Source organism: Leptonychotes weddellii, chromosome 1 (assembly GCF_054177405.1).
Source record: "Leptonychotes weddellii isolate Sample4059 chromosome 1, ASM5417740v2, whole genome shotgun sequence".
NCBI classification, from domain to species: domain Eukaryota; kingdom Metazoa; phylum Chordata; class Mammalia; order Carnivora; family Phocidae; genus Leptonychotes; species Leptonychotes weddellii.
Window position 1 is genome coordinate 127,163,718 of NC_138369.1, and position 19,231 is coordinate 127,182,948.

The 19,231-nt window shown below is 42.2% G+C and overlaps 1 long non-coding RNA gene across 1 annotated transcript; it reads right to left on the reverse strand.

The window, feature by feature from the left end:
- Window positions 1–3,160: 3,160 nt before the first annotated feature.
- LOC145723629 (uncharacterized) lies at window positions 3,161–12,304 on the reverse strand. Its single transcript, XR_014148869.1, has 3 exons — window positions 12,270–12,304; window positions 11,887–11,943; window positions 3,161–4,884 (listed from the first exon to the last, which is right to left on the reverse strand). It is a non-coding gene; the product is annotated as an uncharacterized LOC145723629 (long non-coding RNA).
- Window positions 12,305–19,231: the final 6,927 nt, after the last annotated feature.

A 19,231-nucleotide genomic window follows, 5' to 3' on the forward strand; every position in this document is an offset into this window, starting at 1 on the left:
TCTTTCAATAATCACTCTCAACGTGAATGGCCTAAATGCTCCCATAAAACGGCACAGCATTGCAGATTGGATAAAAAGACAGGACCCATCCATATGCTGCCTACAAGAGACTCATTTTGAACCTAAAGATACATCCAGACTGAAAGTGAAGGGATGGAGATCCATCTTCCATGCCAGCAGACTTCAAAAGAAAGCTGGGGTAGCAGTTCTTATATCAGACAAATTAGATTTTAAAATAAAGTCTGTAATTAGAGACACAGAAGGACACTGTATCATTCTTATAGTTAGTTTTAAAATTGGAGAATATAGGGGCACCTGGGTGACGCAGTTGGTTAAGCATCTGAATCTTGGTTTCAGCTCAGGTCCTGATCTCAGGATCATGAGATCCAGCCCAGCATCATGTTGCTCATAGAGCCTGACTCCCTCTCCCTCTGCCCCTGCCCCACACACATGCGCGCGCGCTCTCCCTCTCTCTCAAATAAATAAAGGAATCTTTAAAAAAATAAAACAAAATAAATTTGGAGAGTGTAGAAAGTCCTCCAATTTTGTTCTTTAAAAAAATTGGATTTTCATGGGTATTAAGGAGGGCACCTGTGGTGATGAGCACTGGGTGTTATACGCAACTAATGAATCATTGAACACTACATTGGAAACTAATGATGTACTATATGTTGGCTAACTGAACATAATAAAAAAATTGGATTTTCCAAGCCTTTGTATTTTGAAATAAATTCTACAATCAGCTTGCCAATTTGTGTTTTTTAAAAGTCCACTTGAATTTTGATTGAGATTGTGAGAAATCTAGAGTTCATTTTGGAGAGAATGGCCATCTTAATGATATCAAGTCTTCCAACTCTTAGCTGTGGTACATCTTTCCATTTATTTAGGTCTTTAATTTCCCTCATCAATTTTTAATTTTCAGCATATAAGATCTTGGACATATTTTGTTAGATAAATATCTAAGTGATTTTTGTTGGGGGTGCACTATCAAAATCTCCCACACACAATTTGCCCTATTATTAACATCTTTCACTGGTAGTGTATGTTTGTTTAAATTAATGAATCAGTATTTTCTGCAAGAGATAGTGGAAAAATTGGTATAATTTCATCCTTAAATATTTGGTAGAATTCACGAGTAAAATTATATGGCCCTGGTGCCTTTTCTTTTTGAAGGTTATTAGTTTTTTATTGAGTTTCCTTAATAGCAGACCTATTCAGATTATCTATTTCTCCTGTGTGAGTTTTGGTGTTGGTGACTTTCAAGGAATTATTTCATTTATTCTAAGTTATTAAATCTGTGAACATAGAGCTACTCACTGTACTGCTTTATTAAACTTTAGTGTCCATGGGATCAGTAGATGAGGTTTCATTTATTTCTAATATTGGAGTTTTTTTTTTCTGGTTAGTCTGCCTAGAGATTTATCAAGTTTATTGATTTTTTTCAAAATACCAGCTTTTGATGTTGTTGATTTTCTATATTGATTTCCTGTTTTCAACTTTATTATATGCTTTAATTTTTATTTCTTTTCTTCTGCTTGATTTAGGATTAAATTACTCTTCTTTCTCTAGTGTCCTACTGTAGAAGCTTTGATTATTGATTTTAAATCTTTTTTTCTAACATATACATTCAATGATATAAATGTCTCTATAAGCACTGCTTCCTCTGCATCCCACACATTTTGGTAAGTTGTATTCTTATTTTCACTTGGTTAAAAATATTTCTCTTGAGACTTCTTCTTTGACCCATGTGTTATTCAGAAGTGTATTATTTAAACTCCAGATATTTGGAGATTTTCCCAACTATCTTTCTGTTATTGATTTTTAATTTAATTCCATGATGATTTGAGAATACACTCTATATGATTTCTGTTCCCTTACATTTGTCTTATAAGGTGTGTTTCATGGCCCACGATGTGCTCTATCTTCACAAATGGTCCATGTAAGCTTGAGAAGAATGTAAATTCTGCTGGTTTTGGATGGAGTATTTTAGAAATGTCAATAAGATCAAGCTGATTGATAATGCCATCAGGTCAACTACATCCTTACTGATTTTCTGTCTGCTTGATTTATCAATTCCTGAAAAAGGTGTGTTGAAGTCTCCAACTGTAATAGTGGATTTTGTCTATTTCTCTTTGAATTATATCACCTTTTGACTCAGATATTTTGATGTTCTGTTGTTAGATGCCTACACGTTTTGGATTGTTATATCTTGGAGAATTGATCCCTTTATCGTTATGTAATGACCCTTTTTATCCTTGATAGTTTTCTATATTCTGAAGTGTGCTTTGTCTGAAATTAATATAGTCATTCCAGCTTGCTTTCATTTAGCATTAGCATGGTATAGTTTTTTCATCTGTTTGTGCTTAATATATCTGAGTCTTTATATCTAAAGTGGGTTTCTTGTAGGTAACATAGTTCAGTCTTTTTTTTTATTCAGTCAAACAACCTTTTAATTGATATATTTAGACCATTCACATTTAAAGCAATTATTGATATAGTTGGATGAATATATCTACCATATTTGTAACTCTTTTCTATTATTACATTTGTTCTTTGTTCCGTTTTTTCCCTCCCTCTTTCTGGCTTTTCTGGTTGTAAATAAACATTTCATATGATTTCATTTTATCTCTCCTCTTAACATATCAAATATGCTTCTTTATTACATTTTTGTAATGATTGCCCTAGAGTTTGCAACATACGTTTTTAAATTAATCTGAGTATATCTTTAAATAACATTATACTACTTCTCATGTATGTGTATGGGTCTCTTATAACAGAGGACTCCTAATTTTTCTCTCCCATCCCTTATGATAGAACTGTCATTTGTTTCACTTCTCCAGAATTATATCCACCCAATACATTGCTATTATTACTACTTACACAAATGGTTACATTTTATATCATTTAAGAACAAGGAAAATTAAAAATTTCCTTTACCCTCATTTGTTTTTTTCTCTAATACTCTTCCTTTCTTTACCTAATAAAAAACTTCTTAAAAAATGATGGCTCACCTTGTGCCATCTCTTTCTTCTAAATGTGAATCCCCCTCCAATTTCTGTATGCTCTTAGGTGACTTCAACTGGTGTTTTTTTAAATATCTTCTTCAAAGTGTATAATTTTTGCCTCAGGAGGGTTGGTCCAATACAAGCTACTCCATTACCATAAGTAAAGCTCCTTGTATAAGGCTATTAGATTCATTTTCATAAGAAGTATTGCTTTGTAATTTTTCTGCCTTGATCACTTTTGTCAGTTCAGGTTATGCTGACTTCATAGAAAGAGTTTAACCATCATTTTCAAATATGGATTTGGACTTTTTTTTCTTACCTTAACCAAATTTCCTTACATTTGTCCTCATTTAATCATTCATTCCATCAGTATTTATTTAGATTCTACTATATGCTACCTGGGCTAGGTGCTGGGGACTCAAAGGTGAGTAAACTCTGCTCCCTGCTCCTCAGGAGTTCCTGCTGACAGTGACACCATCATATCCTACAGTCTTATCACACATGACGTCATGTCCGAGCCCCACAGAAAACCTGTGAAATCCGCAGAACCAGTATTTCACTCCCCACATACCAGACTTGCTGGCCTCCCCAGTGTTGTTTGGAGAACTTTAATCATCATGAAATCAGTGTTTCCCTCCTGTTGCTGGTCTGGAGCACACTACATAAATTTAGCCATGTGAGAAATAGCTGAACTACAGATTAATAGTCAGAGCTCATATTTGATTGATTAATCTGTTTAGGGTTTTATGGTGACCTAACATATTGAGAAAATATTTCTACATAGATGGTCCAAAAGGCCTATCACTGAACTTTTTTTTCAGCTGCTTTCAAGGATGAGTTCTGCAATAGCTCGTGCTGGGGGTAGCCAACATTTCACTGTCCCTCCCTATAATGCTCCTCCTGCAAGAGGATGGTACTTCCTTTCCCCAGTAATGTCAGGCATGATCACATGATTTACTTTGGCCAATGAAAAGCTCTAACATCCAAGATATGGTTTGCCGTGTCTCTGTTCCTTCTATAAGACCAGCAATGTCCCACACAGGGGCTTTATTATCAGCCTAGGTCATGGAGTAAAGACAAGCTGAAGCAGGGCCATACCAATCCTTCTATGAACATACAACATAAGAAAGAAGTTTTGGTTGTATTAAGTCTCTGAATTTGGGAATAATTTGTTACTAAAGCATCACCAGGCCTACCCTGACAGATACAATTATTTATCTCTTTGAGGTGCTCCTCAGGGTCCCCCAAAGCAAGTGTTCTGACATACACTGAAGTGATCCTCCAATTTCAGTGGAACTTCATCTGGTTTCTTTTGTTTGATGCACTAGCAGATATAAATAGGATTTTATTTCTGGGGATAATAATTCTGAAATTCAGAGAGGTAATTGGAGTTGCCTAAGATCATACAGTTTATGAATCCAAGAGTTGAATCTTGAACCTGGGTCTCCTGACTCCCAGTCCAATCATCTACATTGTAAGTTCCCTCATTGTAAACTCCTTTGTCTTTTTTGTGTGTTTTTAATGTTGTGTCATGTTTATGAGATTAGTTTGGAAGATGAGTTGTACTTTTCATCTACTCATCTGTAATCCCAAAGAGAAGGGAAAGCAAATATGTGCAGAACTCTTTCAAAAGAGGCTGGAGCAGCAGGTCAGTTCCCACCCAGAGAGAGACAGGAAAAGTCCACAGAGGCTCCCTCTAGGCTGGCAGACTGGCCAAGTTTAATCAGAGAATATCATTAAACCAGTGAGGGTAATGAGGGCCTTTCGATCCAATGTGAGTCAATGTGGACAAGCAACCAGCCGGTTATCAACTCTGGGCAGCTGTATAAACGGCCTCGTGCATTCCTGCCAGAGCAGTGCTTTGGATGGCTGTGGAATCCTGTCAGGAAACAAAAGGGAACAGAAGAGATAAAGGGGACCATTATGTGAGCCAGTTATTAACAGTATTTTTTTTTAAATTATTAGTACTTAGAATGTTCTCTCAATATACCCTTTCCAATTGAAATATATAGTAGTCACAGAGGAGAAATCTGGCTGACAACACCACAACAGAACGGTCACATGTCACTATCCCCTATAATGGGACAGACAGACATCTCATGCTGCTCCTATCATGAGATGCCAGTGAAGTAAACAATATCAACCATGCACTGTTCCTGTTGAAAATATCCAACATAAAACAGATCATGTGGAAATAATCAGGCACATTAAAATTCTGCAAAACAACTTGCCTAGACACCTCAAAAATGTCAATGTCATGAAAGATGAAAAACCATGTCAAGGGGACTATTCCAAATAAAAAGAGACTGAAGAGCATGGCAACCAAATATAGTGTATGATCCTTGGTTGGATCCTAGATATTTAAAAAATCCAGCTATCATGGCCATTGGGAAAGCTTGACTATGGATTATACATCTGACAAGTTTGGGATCAATGTTAAATTTCCTCAAAGGGATCATGGTCATGTAGGAGCATGTCCTCTTTGTAGACACATAGTATAAAGAGAGAAGAATCATGATGTCTGCAACATACTCTCAAATGGTTAAACAAAATTAAGTGTGTGTGTTTATATGTATATATATATATATACACACACATTTTAATATATGTAAATGGGTACGTGTGTGCAGAGAGAGAGACAAACCAAATATGGTAAGACATTAAAATTGGTGAATCTAGTTGAAGGATATATAGGTGTTCATTGTACTAGTCTTAATTTTTGGAGTATTACAGAAAAATATCATAAGTGTACAGCATTGTACTGTTCTTGAAACTTTTCTATAGGATTGAAAATTTTAAAATAAAATGTTTGGGGGAAAAAGTAGCAATCAGAGTAGGTTATATACACTAAAAACAAAAGTAGTTATATATACTGTGAAAAAGTAGGTTATATACACTTATATACACTCTGAGTTAGTAGCACACACCTGGGCGAGCAGACCTAAAATTAATATTACCACTACCAGGTGTCTCCTCCCATTGGAGCAGATATCCGAGATGGAGGTAAATTTCTTAGGAATACATTTTGAGCATTATAGCACTTACCACAAGCCTCGAATTCTCTAGTAAGTGACACAGGGAAACATTGCATCTCTCCTTGCGTCATATGAGAACTTCCTACCATGGACATGGAATTCTACTTGGGAGTGAGGAAGGATTAAGCCTGGAATTGGTCACAGACTTGGAGATTTTCCAAACCAAACATGAGCGCGTCCCTCTTTCACCCCACTGCCCTCCTCTGGGAAGGGGTTTGTAGAGGTCAAGGAGCCTCTGGGGGGTGGGAGGGAAGAGCCCCAAAGCAACCCTTTACCCTTTCTTTGGAAGATCCACGTGAGTAGAAGGTCAGTCTGAGATCAGGAAAGGACTCCAAGTAGATCTACCCCCTCACTTGGCCATTGGCTCGTAAGACTGAGGAGGAGCGGAACCCTGCTCCTCAGGCAGAACCCTGTAGGGTAGTTCTTCCCTCCCATCTTCAGGCCATACCAGGGCCCTCAGGCTGAGTGCCCGAGAATTCCCCAGACCATACCAGAACAGAAGTCCTAGGTGGGATGGGACTTCCTGTAAATTTGCCTGGGGCGGGAGCGGGGTGGGGGGGGGGTGCCGAAGTGATTCGTTTGAACATTGCTAACAGATATAGTCACGTTCATCTTCCAAGCTGGTGAAGCCAGTTTCTTATGCACCGGGGGTCAAAGGCATTTTCAAAGTCAAAAAAATGTTATCAACCTATTCCACATCTGCAAAACATGCACCCAAACACACCCGACTCCAGGATATGTGTTCACATTCTCCCTTTCCCTTGTCCCCAGTCTACGCGGTCCTCCACACTCCCCTCGCCGGAGGTGGACAGGCAGACAGAAGCGCTGGCACTGAGCCAGTGTAAGAGACAGGAAGGTGAGTCTCAAAGAGCCTTAAACTTCAGTTCCGTCGCTTGGCTTTTCCCTACCACATTCCCTTCCCCTGCCTTTACTTCCCGGGGAAGTAATACTAAGACTCACGGCACAGGAAACTGTGATTCTAAAAAGCATTTCTTTTCTGGCTTCAAATAAGACTGAACTCTCTTTCACAAAGTGATCAAAGAGTAAGGATTATTCATTTCACTGAACTGATTGGGTTTTGCACTAGGTCTCTGAGCCAGGAGACATGCTTTAAGTGAAATCGCACATACTCAAAGTACGTTTGTATAGTCCAGTTTCATCTGGAAAAGTCAATGACTGCTACATGAGGTGTTTGTTCTTTTTTTTTTTTAATTCCAAAGTAGTGAAGTATTTGGAGCTCAGTAGCCTGGAGATGTGAATTATACCCTCTACTTTGTCTTTTTAATTGTTTATTTATCATTATTGTGATAAATATAAACCTATTTCAACAAAGAATTGGACCCAGTGGTCCAACCTACACAGAGAAAATCACTGAATATGACTCCTGGCAACAGTCTATATTGCCAGGAACTCTCTGTTGCTACTAAGTGGAGAGAGTTTGGTGTTTATCATGGGAAGAATATCAACCAAAAGTAAAATGTTATCAAATACTTTATCCATTTGTGTGGAAGCCAAATAGCACAAGAGGCACGAGTTTCTCCTGCCCTGCCGCTAACATCATGGTTTCATTTTAAGACCAGGCACAGGATCTAGAAATAAATTTCAACACCATGCCTGATGTTTTGCTGTAGCTTGGCTTGGCACTGTAACTGGGGGATGAAGTCCAAAGGCAGGGCCCTTTGCTAACAACCCTGCCTCCATTTCAATAGCCTGTCTCACTGGACTGCGCCTGTGGAGATGAACACCACAGCCAAAATTGCTTTGTGGCGAGAAAAGCACCAAGAGGTTGTTGTGTCGAAATCAGGAAGGTGCTCTGGTGTGAACAAGACTCATTTGCAGATAGACCAACAACAAACTCTACATCCTTTTTCTAGAGCGACATGAAAAATGGCTCCATTAAAATACTGTATTTCACATTCTCGAAATAATTGAGCTTCCTGACAGGCATTCTTCTTGGAGCTGGACAGGAAGCTTGGCTCAACTCAGCTTTGTGGACACGTGAAGTCCCGAGGCACATGCCAAAGGCAGGATGGACTTGAGCAGGACAGCGGGGGGCAGGCCCAGCCCCTCCACAGCCTGGGGCACATGGAGGTGGGGGGCATAGAGGAAACGAGTGGGAAAAGTTGGACGAGAACTAATTGAAAGCCAAGGTCATTGCTCTGATTCAGTCATTCCTTCCTGGAAAGAGAGCATTTTTCGTGCTTAACCTCATGGCATCAGATTTCCAGGATGTTGCTGGCTCTCTAGATCTCTCTGAGGCTTGCTTATTTACCAGGCTTCTAGGCCAGGGACAGAAGGATGTGAGAGGAAATTACTCAAGTGGGACACAAAGAGAAACCAAAGGCAAAGCAAGAGCTTTAAAATGCTGCTCACACACATTTCCCATGGAATTATAATCAGTTAAACAGATACCATATTTTTACTGCCCACTACAGCATAAAAGTATATTTTATGAAGTTCCCAAGTTTTTTTTTCCTAAAAGAATGTCATTTGGATAATGCTCAAAATGACAAAACAGAGGGAGAAAAACAAATTTAAAACTTCTAGAAAACTCAGTTTTACATTTTACAAGCCCATATTCTGAATATGCTCAAATGTAAGCACCATCTTTCTTAAAGTTATCAAGAGCAAGAGGGCAAAGTATCTACAAGGAGTCTTTCACAGTCATCTCCTACTCAATTTTGGCTTTATCAGATCAAGTCAGGCTGTATTTTAACACGGTGCTTTGTTATCACTCAGCACAGGGACAGGGGTCTGTGAACAGATGCATCTGAGGATAGCGACGGGCATGTTATTTTGGGGCAGGGAAGCTGGAGAACCCCCACAGAGTACTTAATAGAACTGGAGATGAGCAGGGTCTCAGACCAAGAAGGGGTTATCTGGTGAGAGACCTTTCTGAAGAGAAGACCCCATCAATCTCTGAAGATCTCCCCTGCGGGTCAAGGGACAGATTTGTACTGTGTAGCCCCAGAGGACCAAGGTAGGACCAAAAGGGAAACAAGATTTAGTTCTTGCTACCAGATGCCTCAGGAAGTAGTGAAACGCCTGACCTTGGTGTATCACAAACAGACACTAGATGGCTACTGCTGGAAAGCTATAGAAGGAGCTCTTATGTTGTGTTGATGCCAGAACCAGATCAGAGAAGCTACAGTAAGGATTGACTCAGGGAAAGGCAGAGTACTGAAAGGATATTTCCCCACGGAAGGAAGTTTTCTGGTATCAGCATTTTGAGTTCCCAGCAAGGGCTCATTCTGAAAAGGTCAGAGCACATAAGCAAGGTAACTTCTGGAGGATAGGGACTTCACTTATTTTTTCTTATGCTCTTCTCTGGAGAGTGGCACCATGTTCAATCAATGAATGGACGGAATGAATGAATATTGATCTGCTCTGTAAGGAAGAGGATGAGGTATGTAATGCAAGCAGAGGGAACAAGCAGGGTAGTGGGGAAAGCCTATGTTGGGGCAAGATTAAGAAGGATCTTAAGTGGCAGGCAGAAGAATTTGCACTTGGTATGACAAACTAGCACACGGCCTAACCAAAGCATGGGAAATGGTTAGCTCATACTCCCAAATCTCCCCAACTTACACTTTACCTATCCTCCTGCTCACACCCCGAGTCTCCCCCATCTCACACTCTAAACTTCCCAAGGTCACACTTCAAATATCTCCTAGCTCTGGGTAGTTGTGAAGCATTTCTATGGAGTGTTTTCAAGACCTAATCCTTGGTAGAACCAACCAATCAACAGCACTGATCAGCCCATACAATTTCTCCAAGACTGTGGCAGAGACAGCAACCATCTGCAAAGTTTGCTGTTCCCCTTCTAGAGCATAAAGCTGCTGCCAAAAAACAGTATCTCTGTGAGGGACTGTGTTTCCCAGTTTCTCTTTCATCTAGGAGGGGACGAGGTGATTAATTTTCACCAATAAGATAATAAAACCAATATGTTTCATTTCTGTGTTGTTATGGTTAAGAAGTAGGTGTTTCTTCTCCATGGTCTCTTTAATCATCAACCAGCTGCATGGAGAGGCCCTATTAGAGGGAAGAGCTCAACATCGAAAGAGCCTGGGAGGCTGTTACAGATGCCTGCATTGGACTCTGCCATGAATGGGAAATAAATGTTGATTGGGTTAAGCCACTGATAACTTGAGGTTGTTTATTGAGTTAGATTATTCCAATTCATAGAGACCCAGTTGGACTAATTTAGAGCCCCCAAAATGGACTTAGGATCAAGGAGCACCTAGAAGTGCCTGGCAAAAAGATGGAGCTTAATAAAAACTTGGTGGATATATAAATCAAAGTTCTCTGGGTCCTCAAGCTTTGATAGAGTCTCTAAGTGAGAGTCATCCATTCCCCTCTGACAGATACGGCCTCAAATTAGATCCTAACTTTAGAGAAGGGCCTGTGAGGGAGGGCAAGTGTAAATGAGCGCAGATACAAGAATCTGAGGCACAAAAGTTTCCAACGACAATTTTGCAATGGTTTTTGGTCCTTCCTGGAACACCCTCCCTTTGCCAACAGTTTCCGTTGCCTCACTGACCTCATGGCTGCCAGCTGCAAAGCCCATTTCATTCCACATTTAGTGATACCCTCTTCATGCCAAGTACTGAGGGTACATCAATAACTAAGACATGGCTCCCCAAGGAACATGCAGATGAGAGGGGTGCATAAGCATAAAGCTCTAGAGAGGCTGAGTACTGCTGAGTCATGCTGAGGAACTGGAAATAGTATTTCCCTACCCTGAGAACAACAAGAAGCCAGCCGAACTCCAAAATTATAACTTTTCCTAAACCCATCAAAAAGCTGAGGTTTCAAGGCAACAAAGTGGCCTGAAATCTAAGAAAAGCAAGATCTTCAGAGAAGAGACAATATGGGCACTGGTTCTTCTGTGACAGAGTGTGGGAGGAAGACATACCTGGTGTAAGAAGAATAAAGCTACAATTTTAAATAAATCACTGGAGCTTGAGTGTGGGCTAGCATGGGAATTGCAGACACAGTTGAAACCACAGGCACATGAGGAGTTCACACATATTCATAGACTCTTCTCCAAGAACTTCCACCAGGTGCTCTCAAGAAAGATTGGGGGGAGGGCAGGTGGGACAACAAGAGAAAGTTCCCTCACTGGTGCTGTCATGAAGGTAGGAGCAGCTGATGCTACAGGAAAAAACATAAAGCCCTGTCCAGAACCTTTTTCCCTGTAGCCTTAAGCCACTAGGGGAAGGGCAAATCCTGTCACCCCAGGGAACCCATTGTAACTGGGGAAAGAGTACAAGATGAAAACCTGTACTTCTGAGGAGGGGCAGGAAACCATCTAGGGTCCAGATGATTAGAGGTCTTCTGCCCCCATGGGAGGAGAACAGGAAACTCTCTTTAGCACAGGAACAGCCTGAAGTACATGGCAGAGTTTCACCGCCACAGGGAGGAGGGGCAAGGTTACTGAGAAAGCTCAAATGCCAAAAGGAAGGGACACATAGAACCTGCCTAAGACTGAGGCTGGATCAGGACAACAAAAAACACCCTGCCCCTCCCACTAGCAGGCTATTCAGACTGAGAGGCACTGAATCACCACTAATAGCAGTCTACTGCTGAGGGCAAGCAAGACCATGAAGACAGACACTCTCTGAGTTGCACAGGGAAGGCCCAAAGCTGAGGATGGAGCAGGAACATTGAGAAAAACCTCTACCCTAAGCACAAAGTAAAGCTAGAGGAAATTGAAGCCACTAGAGCACTAAAGGTCACCATGGCAACAATAAGACCAAAAACCAGTTTGGCTAACTAGATTAACTCTAAACCCTACACATAAAGCCTAGCAGAAAAAAGGTGTGCCCATTTCCAGGAATAAATACTACCTTCATACTATTGTCCTGCACAGGATGTCCAGCATTTAATCAAAGATTATGAAACCCCTGAAAAAAAGCAACAAAAAACAACTGTCAAGAAACAAAGCAATCAACAGAACCAGATTCCAAGATGACTCAGATGTCTAAGAGAAGGGATTTAGAATAGCTACGATGGATAAGTTAGAGAGTCTAATAGAAAAAAGTGTATGATATGCAGGAAAAAAATGGGGAATTTCAGCAGAGAGATGGAAACCTAAGGAAGAATCCATTGGAAATACTATAAATAAACAACATTGTAATGGAGATGAAGAATGCCTTTGACAGCTCATTGTAAGACTAGTCAAAGCCAAGGAAAGAATCAGTGAACTTGAACATAGGTCAATAGAAATTACCCAGACTGAAACAGAAACAGGAAAAAAAAAAAAAAAGACAAAACGGGAAGAATGCATCTAAGAGCTGTGTGCCAATATCAAATGAGCTCTTACATGAGTAATTAGAATCTCAGAAGAAGAAGGGAAAAATAATAGGGCAGGAGAAATATTTGAGAAGATAGCCAAAAAAAAATTCCAAAAATAATGAAATACATCAAACCACACATCCAAAAATCTTCAAGAACCTCAAGCTGAACAAATATGAGCCTTCCAACACCAAACTTTGTCTGGTCTTATAGTGCAGGTCAGCTGGTAATGAATTCTCCCAGCTTTTGTTTGTCTTAAAAAGTCTTCTTTTTCTCCTTCATTTTTTGAAAGACTTTTTCCCCACTAGGTACAGAATTCCAAATGTGCCATTTTGTTTCAGCACTTCAAAGATGCCCCCCCACCCAACCCCGTTGTCTTCCGGCTTACACAGTTTCTTATGAGTGACCAGCTGTAATTCTTATTTTTGTCCCTCTGTATTTAATATCTCTTTTTTTCTCACTCCATTCAATACTTCCTCTTCATCTTTAGTTTTCAGTAGCAGGGAGTAGGGATAAAGAATACAGTGAATTTTTTCCCATCAGTGCCTTACATCACAAATGCCATAAATTCATTAAATATTCTCTCCCAAACAACAGAGAAGTTGACAGACAAGACAAGGATAGAGTCAGTAATGCATTCACAGGCACAGCACACAGCAAGAATCAGGTGCGTGTGTGTGTGTGTGTGTGTGTGTTTAAGAAATCCAAATATCTCAATTCTCAATTAGGTACTCATATCTCCTGTTCTGAACACATAAAGATGATCAAATTAAAGGATATATGTGTCTCCATCAGGCAAATAGGGTGAGGCAGGTGATAAGACAATCACAATACATTGAGAAACATACTCAATTGAGAAATCAATAAAGGATCCTCCTGCTGGTACCATTGGGCACATGGGTGGCTCTCCAAATTCAAGTAAGCAGCACAAAGATCTTCAGCTAGCTGCAGGTCACACATCTTATTTATGGTCTGATTTGCTCAGAATACAGGAGAATATGTGATACTGAATATTAAACACCAGGAATGATTAAGGTGGTATAAAGCAAGGTTGCTTCTAAGGCTACACTTTTTAGCTATCCCAAGCAGCTAAGACCAGGAATGATTTCTTCCAGCTGGACTAGAATGATAAAAGGAAGGGGTTTTTGATATGGATCGCATTCTTATCATAGCAGATTGGATCCAGGATGGCTTGGTTTCAGAGCACCTCAGATGATTGTTTTAAGTCTTTCCATCTCTTGATAGTCTGTTTCCTTTGGAAGCAGAGATCATCAAGAACACTGAATTCTCATCGTTATAGACAATCAAGTCTCAAAGGCAGTGTGCAGGTAAGGGACACCAAAGACTTCTCCTCTGCCTGTTTTAATTTCAGGTCAGTGGACATCACATGTGTCATGGAGAGAAGAGCCAGGAGGAGATGATCAATATTAACACATGAGATTTTAACACATCAACTTCATAGGTCAGTGATTCCTACAGTTCAATAAAAACACACCAAAAAATGGGCAAAGAACATGCCCAGAAGTCCACAGAAAAATAAAAACAAATGACCAATAAATACATGAAAAGATTTTCAACCTCACTCCTAAATAAGGGAGTACAAGTTTAAACAACCCAACACCACTTTTCACTTTTCTGACTGGCAAAAATGAGAAAGTCTGATATTACTTAGTGTTGACAAAGGTATGGGGGAAACAGACCATAGAGTAAGAAACACTTAGTGGGAGTTTAAACTGATGCAGTCTTTTGAGACAGCAATTTGATGCATATCACAATTATTAAACCAAATTGCCATTTGACTTATCAATTTCACTCTTACCTGGTTACCCAATGAATATACATCTGTAGAGTCCAAAGATTCATGGAAACAGCTATCAATACCCATGAATGTACATACAGTGGGTATTCATCGCACATGCAAATCTGTTGAATCTGTTCCAGGTCACCAGAATGGCAATAAAAGGAGGCCCCAGCCCTTGGTCAGAACCACTGTGCCCCCAGCCCAGCAGCACCAGCCCTGTGTGAAAAGGGACATGGAGCTTTGGTGAAAAGCTCTCTCCAAGATGGCAGGAGGAGGCGCAAAGGGAGATTCTGCCTTCTGCATGCAGGAGATTCTCTTTTCTGAAAGGCGGCTCCATCAGGTGCAAGAGCAAAGGGTGATATGACTTCAGGACAAGGCGAAAAATTATTTAGCCAAACAGCCTCAAGCTAATAAGAAATCCCACCTTCCAACCCAGCAGATTTTGTTTGAGAAACCAAATGGAAATGCAGAAGCTTTGCCAACTTCCTCTCCTGCCTTTTTTGGGAAGGGATGGGAGAGGACACGAGAGCTTTGACAAGTGCCTTGGGATGCTCTAAAACTTAATTAAGTCAGCACTGAAAAACTCAAGTACCCAAAGGCGGTCTCTCCGTAATAGATCAATTCCCACAGCTAAATTCTCAAGTTGTAGCTTTGATTTAACAGAAGTTTTAGCCTTAGGGAAAATTAATTTTAAATAATTGCTAAAAAGCTCTTTCCATTCTTTTAAATAAGATCATGTTAACTTCTTTTCCAGTTAAACAGTAATTTCGCATTCCAAATTAAAAAAACAAAAAACCTTTTGGGAGCTCTGCGCTTGTAAACTAAATATTAAGCATCTCTTACATCTCATGATCTCACCTGGAGATTAAATGAGTCAGGAAATGAAACAAATTAGTCTCCTGACGAGAATAACAGGTACCTTTCTGGCCTTCAGACTGTAACTACACATACAAACCAGCTAGGGAGAAACTGGCTAGATGTGTAGACAAGCAGCAAATTATCAACTGAACCAGATTTCTATCATTCAATGATATATTTTCCCCTCATTTTCTGACTTGCATAGACCCAAGCTCAACATTGTACGTGAACTCAGAGCCTGACATGCATCTTTACATCCGATAATAAGTCCCAATCTATTTCTTCCACAGAAGAAAATCCAGCACTCTTAACTTCCACGAAGCCGGATGTAGCACCAAGAGTCGAGCAGTAGAGCTGAGACAGGCCTGGGTTCAAGTCCCACCTCTGCCATGAATTAGGTTCTGCGGCTTTGGACAAATTATTGCACCTCCTTGAATCTTAGTCACTTCATTTGTTAAATGAGTAATACCCACCTTGTAAGTGTCTAATAATAATGGCTTGAATTAAATGAAATCATGCAACTTCAAGCAATCATCAAAGCTCCTGGAACGTAATACGGGCTCAGCCAGTGTTAGCTGTTAGTATAATCAGAGGAAGACGCTGTCACTGGTGATCACCTCTAGGGGAGTTGCTTTTGCCTCTACAAAGTAAAGTGGCCATAGCGGATGAACTGCAAGAGCCCCTCAGACCTGACATCCGAGGGGTCACTGCTGAGCCCCTCGTGGGATTAGTTAAGTGGATGGTCAGAGTTCCCTGGTCCTGATTTTCACTGTAGTGAGTTTCTGCTGGAGCAGATAGAGTGTGGCTGTGAGAACACTGAAGACTTGCCCTCTCCATCTGAGCTGACCTGGAGATACAGTGAGTTCCCCATCAGGGATGGCATCCAAAGAGAAGCTGGACAGCCAATTGCTGGGAATGGGATAGAAAAGACTCAGATGTCAACAGGGGTCAAACTACATGAAGTCTGGGGTCACTTGCAACTCAAAGCTCCCGTCATTCCCAAAAATAGGAAGTCACATGCTCTAAACTCTTCTGGGATCAGGCTTTGCTGTTAGAAACGTGGTCACCTAGAAAAGCTGTGAGTCAGTATGGATCTATTTGTCCATCCAGGCTAAGGAAACATTTCTACCAACCAAAACCAAATCTGAGTCTTAGAGGCGGGAAGACGGTGACCAGGTCAGATGCTTTCCCAGAGGAACGGCTGCCTGTTGCTGGTGTAGCCCAACCGCCTCACTCAGGAACTCAGAACGGAATTCGGGGCCGGGACTGGGACACTGGAAAAGAGCCAGTGGCCGAGTTTGGTGAGAAGCTGAATGAAGCAGTTAGATGCTGGGAAAAAGCTACAGGGGGCCTGGGGGTTTCATCTACCAGAGTGATTCCTTCTCCTCGGAAATGCTAATGAAATTTGGACTTCCTTATTTTCTTGCTTAATTTATCTTAGAAAATTCGGCACTGAGTCCTGGGAGACAAGGAGGAAGATCCATTGCCATCACCCGTGGGAACAAGCCAAGGCCTCATTCGTCAGCGTGCCCAGCTCTGGGAACCGCTCTGCCATCCTATCTGTCCTTATCCATGGCACCCTCAGGGAACATCTCAGCACCCAGGGGTTTTGGTACCAGCCCCCGCCCGGGCCGCCTCTACGCAGATGTTTCCTGGCTCTCACTCCTCATCGGAGCACTTTGCAAAGTGCCCTTGATGAATTCTCAGGGCAATTGCTTGACAATATCACCATCCTCCTACTGATGAGGAAAGAGGGCCGGGAGGGTGAGGTGACTTGTTCAGGGCAGCACAAGCGTTTTCTCAGTGCCATTTTGAATACTGAGCAGAAACAGCAGAATCAATACTGCCTTTGGAATTGACAATCCTGGGTTAAAATCCCACTTACTAACTGTGTGATCTTAGACAAATTAATCTCTCTGTGCCTCAGCTTCCCTAATTATTAAGTAGGGATGGAAATAGAGACCAATTCACAATACTGCTGGGAGGATTGAAATGAGTTGATGATGTGCAAATCTTAGAACCATGCCTGGGCATGGTAGGAGCTGGGGAATAATAGCTCTTATTATCACGGGCACCCATGTCACTCAGATGCCCTGGGTATCAGCAGGGAGAAGAGTAACCAAATAAGGGGGAAAGGACAAAGAACTCTGCCCCCAAAGAGATGTGGCTCAAGACCAGCCTTCTGCTTCACCGTCCCATGGGCTGCCCATGGGCAGGCTGGCTGCTCCCCAATCCTCAGTGCTGTTCCCTGCTCCCCAGCAGACGTCAGTAGGGTGCTTGAGGTCCAGGACTGGCCCAGACTGGGGATGTTTCAAGGCAAACAGGAAAGGAAGAGACGCTGAAGATGGGAGCATAGAGCTGCACATCCCCTGGGAGAAGCAGCAGTGAACAGACTTCCTGGGCTGCTTCCCCTCCCAACAAATGTCCTTGGCCTCTCCTGCCGCTGCTTCTGCCAAGAGCCTGCCTTGGTCTGGATTATACATTTTCCTCTGAAACATGACTTAAGCACAGCCTTTCCAGGGGTTAAGAATGACCACTGGGGACAGCCGACAGCCCAGAAAACATGGTGTATCATCCCAGCTCCGTTCTCCTGAAGATAAGCTCTCTGTCTTCTCTGGGAGATGACAAGGACTTTAAGACCACAGGACACCACTTCTGTCATTGTCTTCTTCAGCCTTCCTTAATGTTGATGGGCTGGCTCCCTGGGTGGTCTGGGCTCCCAGTGCTAAGCCCCAGTGCTTACCCCAAGTTAACTGGTGTTCAGCATGGTGTAGACGCTGCACCCATATGGGGTGGAAAAGTGGAAGGGAAAGGTGAGATGGGTATACGACAGGCTTCCTGTTTTCAGAGGTCAGCCCCTCTGGGTTGATCAGACCAGCCAAGCCCTGAGTGGAGGTACACATCACTTCTAACTGCAGAGAGCCCAGAAGGGTCCTGCAGAGAAAGTGGAATTTGGGCTGGGCAGAGTTGGGATGTGCTGGGAGAGAGTGGAAAGGCCCTCCAGGTTGCAAAGGGGCAGCAATGTGTGAGGAAGAGGGACGTGGTCCAGCTTGGCTGGGACGTAGGGAGCTGAAGGGAGTTTGTGAGAGATGGTGCTCAGTCCGTGGCCGAGCCCAGACACCAGTCTAAACCACGGGCTCCCCAGGAGGTAATAGCGGGAGGCTGGAAGGGTGGGCTGCCTTGGACTGGAAGAGTGCAAGCCATCTGCTGGATCTCAGTAAATTCAAGTCCTATCCCCTTGTCTCGATAACTGGGGTGCTGGATCCTGGTCAGGTGGCCCTGTCAGGGAATGCACTCCTTCCCCAGTCCCATCACAACACCTTTCCTCACCCCTCCAGCATGAAGAGGGCCTTGCTGACTCCAGATCTGGCCCAAGCTCCACATGCATTAGGGACAGCCGTGCCTGGTGCTGTCCCCAGAGGGTCCAGAATAGGAAGACCCAGCTCCATCCTGCTGCTTCCCTCCACAGTCAAGGGAAGCGTGAGTAGGGAGGCCTTGTATGCTCAGCTGCCAGATCCAAATGCCTAGTAGTGGGAGGGCTCTCGTCTGAAGCAGGACTGGACGGACTCGGGCACTTCTCCAATGTCTCTGGGACTTCGGTGCTCTGTCCCTGACCCACGTGGGGTCATGTGCCTGTCAGAAGTCAGAGGATCTGCTCACAGCAGAAGCTGCTCTGTGCTTGGTAGGTCTAGGGTGGGGTCCAAGAATGTGCATTTCTAACACGCTGCTGGCCCAGGGTCCAACTTTGAGAACTACCGTCCTAGACCTTTGGTTGCCCGCCCCCAGCCAATAAACCCTGGAGGACCAGGGAAATTACGGGAACTCAGGATTCCTGAATCCATGTACCTAATTAGAAGTCTGAATAAATATTTCTTAGATATAAATGCACTGGTATTTTTTTCAAATTAATGTAAATGCTATTGTAGTACAAATGCATTTATTTATTTATTTATTTTTTAAAGATTTTATTCATTTATTTGACAGAGAGAGAGATAGCGAGAGCAGGAACACAAGCAGGGGGAGTGGGAGAGGGAGAAACAGGCCTCCCGCTGAGCAGGGAGCCCGATGCGGGACTCGATCCCAGGACCCTGGGATCATGACTTGAGCCGAAGGCAGTCGCTTAACCAACTGAGCCACCCAGGCGCCCTCTTTTTTTTTTTTTTTTTAAAGATTTTATTTATTTATTTGACAGAGAGAGACACAGCAAGAGAGGGAACACAAGCAGGGGGAGTGGGAGA